This window comes from Callospermophilus lateralis, chromosome X (assembly GCF_048772815.1).
Source record: "Callospermophilus lateralis isolate mCalLat2 chromosome X, mCalLat2.hap1, whole genome shotgun sequence".
Classification (NCBI taxonomy): Eukaryota; Metazoa; Chordata; class Mammalia; order Rodentia; family Sciuridae; genus Callospermophilus; species Callospermophilus lateralis.
In genome coordinates, this window is record NC_135325.1 from 89,379,347 (window position 1) to 89,385,544 (window position 6,198).

At 36.5% G+C, this 6,198-nt stretch overlaps 1 non-coding gene across 1 annotated transcript; it reads right to left on the bottom strand.

Moving 5' to 3' along the window:
* Positions 1 to 707: 707 nt before the first annotated feature.
* On the bottom strand, positions 708 to 775 carry Trnav-cac (transfer RNA valine (anticodon CAC)). The gene has a single exon. It is a non-coding gene; the product is annotated as a tRNA-Val (tRNA).
* Between the last annotated feature and the right edge of the window lie 5,423 nt (positions 776 to 6,198).

Genomic DNA, 6,198 nt, shown 5'->3' on the forward strand with positions numbered 1-6,198 from the left:
TTAATAGCTGCCATTCTGACTGGCATGAGATAAAATCTTAAAGTGGTTTTGATTTGCATTTCTCTGATTACTAGAGATGTTGAACAATTTTTCATATATTTATTGATTGATTGTATTTCTTCTTCTGAGAAGTGCCAAATTCTCTTGATTCACCCCATTAAATATCTCTTAAACCATCCCTTTCTCTTTGCCTATAGTATTATTTGGGAATAGTTCAATAATCCAGGAAAATAAGAAATGAAGGCCTGAGGAAAGTGGTATCTCAGATTCCACTCTTGGTATCCTTCTAATTCACACTGCTGCTAGTGTTGTTGCTAAAATGGAATCTGAATAGGTGATGTCCTTGCTTTAATTCTTTCCCAGGACTCTGGCACAATCAGGATGAGCCACTGGCTCTGTGGTACATCTCCTTATGTAGATCTTGCCCTGAAGCTCAAGAGTTTCTCTATTACTTTCAGAACAGAAAGTATAGCTCCTAGATGCAGGTCCACAAAGGATCTGGGAACCACGTAGGAGAGTCACATCAAGAAATCAAAATTGAGGATTGGGGTTGTGGCTCAGTGGCAGAGCGCTTGCCTAGCATGCATGAAGCCCTGGGTTGGATGCTCAGCACTACATAAAAACAAACAAATAAATAAATAAAGGTTAAGTTTAAAAAATTTAGTTCTAGGTGGATACAATATCTTTATTTTTACGTATTTATTTTTATTTGATGCTGAGGATTGAACTCAGGGCCTCATGCATGTGAAGCAAGCGCTCTACCACTGAGCTACAATCCCAGCCCTTAAGGTTAAATTCTTAAAAAAGAAACACACCGCTCTCTCCATTAGACATATCCTCCAGACAAAAGCTGAATAAAGAAACCATAGAACTCAATAACACAATCAATAACCTAGACTTAACCAACATATATAGAATATATCAACCATCATCAAGTGGATACACGTTCTTCTAAGCAGCACATGGATCCTTCTCAAAGATAGACCACATATTATGCCATAGGGCAACTCTTAGTAAATATAAAGGTGTGGAGATAATACCATGCATCTTATCTGATAATAATGGAAGGAAACTGGAAATCAATGATAAAAGAAGGAAGGAAAAATCCTGCATCACCTGGAAAATGAACAATATGTTACTGAATGATCAATGGGTTACAGAAGACATAAAGGAGGAAATCAAAAAACTCTTGGAGATAAACGACAATTCAGACACAACATATCAGAATCTATGGGACACAATGAAAGCAATTTTAAGAGGGAAATTCATTTCCTGGAGTTCATTCCTCAAAAAAAGAAAAAAAACAACAAATAAATGAACTCACACTTCCTCTCAAAACCCTAGAAAAGGAAGAACAAAACAACAGCAAATGTAGTAGAAAACAAGAAATAATTAAAATCAGAGCAGAAATCAATGAAATTGAAACAAACAAACAAAAAAAAATTGAAAAAAAATGATAAAACTAAAAGTTGGTTCTTCGAAAAAATAAATAAGATTGACAGACCCTTAGCCATGCTAACGAAGAGAAGAAGAGAGAGAACTCAAATTACTAACATACGGGATGAAAAAGGCAATATCACAACGGACACCACAGAAATACAGAAGATAATTAGAAAGTATTTTGAAACCCTATATTCCAATAAAATAGAAGATAGTGAAGATATCGATAAATTTCTTAAGTCATATGATCTGCCCAGATTGAGTCAAGAAGATACACACAATTTAAACAGACCAATAACAAAGGAAGCAATAGAAGAAGCCATCAAAAGACTACCAACCAAGAAAAGCCCTGGACCGGATGGGTATACAGTGGAGTTTTACAAAACCTTCAAAGAAGAATTAATACCAATACTTTTCAAGCTATTTCAAGAAATAGAAAAAGAAGGAGCTCTTCCAAATTCATTCTATGAGGCCAACATCACCCTGATCCCGAAACCAGACAAAGACACTTCAAAGAAAGAAAACTACAGACCAATATCTCTAATGAACTTAGATGCAAAAATCCTCAATAAAATCCTGGCGAATCGAATACAACAGCATATCAAAAAAATTGTGCACCATGATCAAGTAGGATTCATCCCTGGGATGCAAGGCTGGTTCAATATACGGAAATCAATAAATGTTATTCACCACATCAATAGACAAGATAAGAACCATATGATCATCTCGATAGATGCAGAAAAAGCATTCAACAAAGTACAGCATCCCTTTATGTTCAAATCATTAGCAAAACTAGGGATAACAGGAACTTACCTCAACATTGTAAAAGCTATATATGCTAAGCCTCAGGCTAGCATCATTCTAAATGGAGAAAAACTGAAGGCATTCCCTCTAAAATCTGAAACAAGACAGGAATGCCCTCTCTCACCACTTCTATTCAATTTAGTTCTTGAAATACTAGCCAGAGCAATTAGACAAAAGAAATTAAAGGCATAAAAATAGGAAAAGAAGAACTTAAATTATCACTATTTGCGGATGATATGATTCTATACCTAAAAGACCCAAAAGGGTCTACAAAGAAACTACTAGAACTAATAAATGAATTCAGCAAAGTGGCAGGATATAAAATCAACACACGTAAATCAAAGGCATTCCTGTATATCAGCAACAAAACTTCTGAAATGGAAATGAGGAAAACCACTCCATTCACAATATCCTCAAAAAAATAAAAATAAAAATAAAATACTTGGGAATCAACCTAACAAAAAAGGTGAAAGATTTATACAATGAAAACTACAGAACCCTAAAGAGAGAAATAGAAGAAGATCTTAGAAGATGGAAAAATATACCCTGTTCATGGATAGGCAGAACTAACATCATCAAAATGGTGATATTACCCAAAGTTCTCTACAGGTTTAATGCGATGCCAATCAAAATCCCAACGGCATTTCTTGTAGAAATAGATAAAGCAATCATGAAATTCATATGGAAAAACAAAAGACCCAGAACAGCAAAAGCAATTCTAAGCAGGAAGTGTGAATCTAGAGGTATAGCGATACCAGATTTCAAACTGTTCTACAGAGCAATAGTAACAAAAACAGCATGGTACTGGTACCAAAACAGGTGGGTGGACCAATAGTACAGAATAGAGGACACAGAGACCAATCCACAAAATTACAACTTTCTTATATTTGATAAAGGGGCTAAAAGCATGCAATGGAGGAAGGATAGCATCTTCAACAAATGATGCTGGGAAAACTGGAAATCCATATGCAACAAAATGAAGCTGAACCCCTTTCTCTCGCCATGCACAAAATTTAACTCAAAATGGATCAAAGAGCTTGATATCAAATCAGAGACTCTGCATCTGATAGAAGAAAAAGTTGGCTCCAATCTACATATTGTGGGGTCAGGCTCCAAATTCCTTAATAAGACGCCCATAGCCCAAAAGTTAATAACAAGAATAAACAAATGGGACTTATTTAAACTAAAAAGTTTTTTCTCAGCAAGAGAAACAATAAGAGAGGTAAACAGGGAGCCTACATCCTGGGAACAAATTTTCACTCCTCACACTTCAGATAGAGCCCTAATATCCAGAATATACAAAGAACTCAAAAAATTAAACAATAAGATAACAAATAACTCAATCAACAAATGGGCCAAGGACCTGAACAGACACTTTTCAGAGGAGGACATACAATCTATCAACAAGTACATGAAAAAATGCTCACCATCTCTAGGAATCAGAGAAATGCAAATCAAAACCACCCTAAGATACCATCTCACTCCAGTAAGATTGGCAGCCATTATGAAGTCAAACAACAATAAGTGCTGGCGAGGATGTGGGGAAAAGGGTACACTTGTACATTGCTGGTGGGACTGCAAATTGGTGTGGCCAATTTGGAAAGCAGTGTGGAGATTCCTGGGAAAGCTGGGAATGGAACCACCATTTGACCCAGCATTTGCCCTTCTCGGACTATTCCCTGAGGACCTTAAAAGAGCATACTATAGGGATACTGCCACATCAATGATCATAGCAGCACAATTCACAATAGCTAGACTGTGGAACCAACCTAGATGCCCTTCAATAGATGAATGGATAAAAAAAATGTGGCATTTATACACAATAAAGTATTACGCAGCACTAAAAAATGACAAAATCATGGAATTTGCAGAGAAATGGATGGCATTAGAGCAGATTATGCTAAGTGAAGCTAGCCAATCCCTAAAAAAACAAATGCCAAATGTCTTCTTTGATATAAGGAGAGCAACTAAGAACAGAGCAGGGAGGAAGAGCATGAGGAAAAGATTAACATTAAACAGAGACGAGTGGTGGGAGGGAAAGGGAGAGAGAAGGGAAATTGTATGGAAATGGAAGGAGACCCTCATTGTTACACAAAATTACATATAAGAGGTTGTGAGGGGAAAGGGGTGGAAACAAGGAAGAGAATTGAACAACAGTAGATGGGGGGTAGAGAGGGAATATGGGAGGGGAGGGGAGGGGGGATAGTAGGGGATAGGAAAAATAAAATAAAATGAAGAGGGCTGGGCAAGTAACTCGGTGGTAGAGTGCTTGTCTAGCATAGATAAGGGCGTGGGCTCAATCCCTAGTATTGCCAAAAAAAAAAAAAAAAAAAAAACTGAACTCAAAAATAATAACAAACCATTAAAAATTTTTATTCCTCTGTAAAGATTATATAATATGATGTATTAATGTATTTTTTCATTATGTAGTGGGTGAGATGGAAACTCAAGTTTTAACTGGACCTTGAAATTATTTTATTATTATTGTAATCAAGAACCAGAAGGTTAAAGTTCCAAATCTGAAAATTCACAACTTTCTTCTTATAGGCACTCTTTCCCCAGGCTTTAGGGTGAAAATAAAGTGTATATTCACGTGAAAAAAAAAGAAAGAAAGAAGAAAAGAAAGAAGAAAGAAAATATACTTTGGAATGTATTAGTGCATTAGATTCCTTTTGGGAAAACCAAGTATACATAGATGAAATATAAGAGGTAAAAATTCTGAGAAAACATTTTGTATGCTATTTGCACAGTCCTTGGTACAATATTATAGTTACACACCTGTAATATAGAGGTAGGTGAGATGTTCCCAATTTCTGGGTCACAGCAAATTTTCATGGAAAAGACTTAAGTTCAAGAGTCAAAAGGATATTATCCTGAATCTATCATTTACTTTCTGAGCAACTGTGAGCATTTTTTTAATATTTATTTTTTAATTGTAGTTGGATATAGTACCTTTATTTTATTTATCTATTTTTATGTGGTGCTGAGGATCAAACCCAGGGCCTTGCAGGTGCTAGGTGAGCACTCTACCACTGAGCCACAACCCCAGGCCTGTGAGCATCTTATTTCACATCTCTGTTCCTTAATTTCCTTATCTTTGAAAAACAGGGATAATGAAAGCACTTCATGTGGTTGTTATTGACAGTAAAATGAGATCATGATATAAAGCATTGAGCTTGGAGTCTGTCATACAGCAGATAACCCAAGGATGTTAGCTCCTTGTCTTTTCTACTATTTTTGATTTAGGGGAAAATCCTCATTCTTAAAAAGAAAAAGAAAAGAAAAAGTGGTAACATCTTTTAGCTTTATTGTAATATCATAGTGCCATCTGGTGACCATATAGAATGATTACATTATCTGTATGGGATATTTCATTTCTAACAAAAATATACCATATCAAATTCCTAATGTGTACTGGGCTAGCATTGCAGGGAAATAATAATGACTGTGTTTGAGAAGTGTTTTGCTGTGCTACTCCCTTGGAAACCGCTGCCCTAGCTATTCATTCGTTCATGTCAAGAGGCATGGCTCAAGTAAAAATGAGAACAGCATCCTTCATAGCCTAGCCTAGACTGGGAAGATGGAAGGTTGACCATGGAAGAAAATGAGTGAAGCCTTCATATCCACTTGGCTATGATGGAGATCTGAAAGAGAGGAGTTGTAATTTTCTTTAGTCTGCAGATCTTTCCTTGGCCAAGAGTCCAGTTCCAGAAGAATTCCAAAATAGAGATAACTGCAAGTACCACCCGAGTATCCCTAAATATAGAATAAAAGAAGCCCCCTCTCAATTCTCCCAACCATACTACCGCCTAGCCAAAGAACCGCATCAAAGTACAGCCAAGATCTCTGAATCCAGCAGTCTTGTACCTGGGCTCAAGTTTCATGAAGTACCCCCACCTCCAAGTCCCAACAGATGGCTACTCTTGCCATCTCTTTGGTGCCATGAATTCAAGT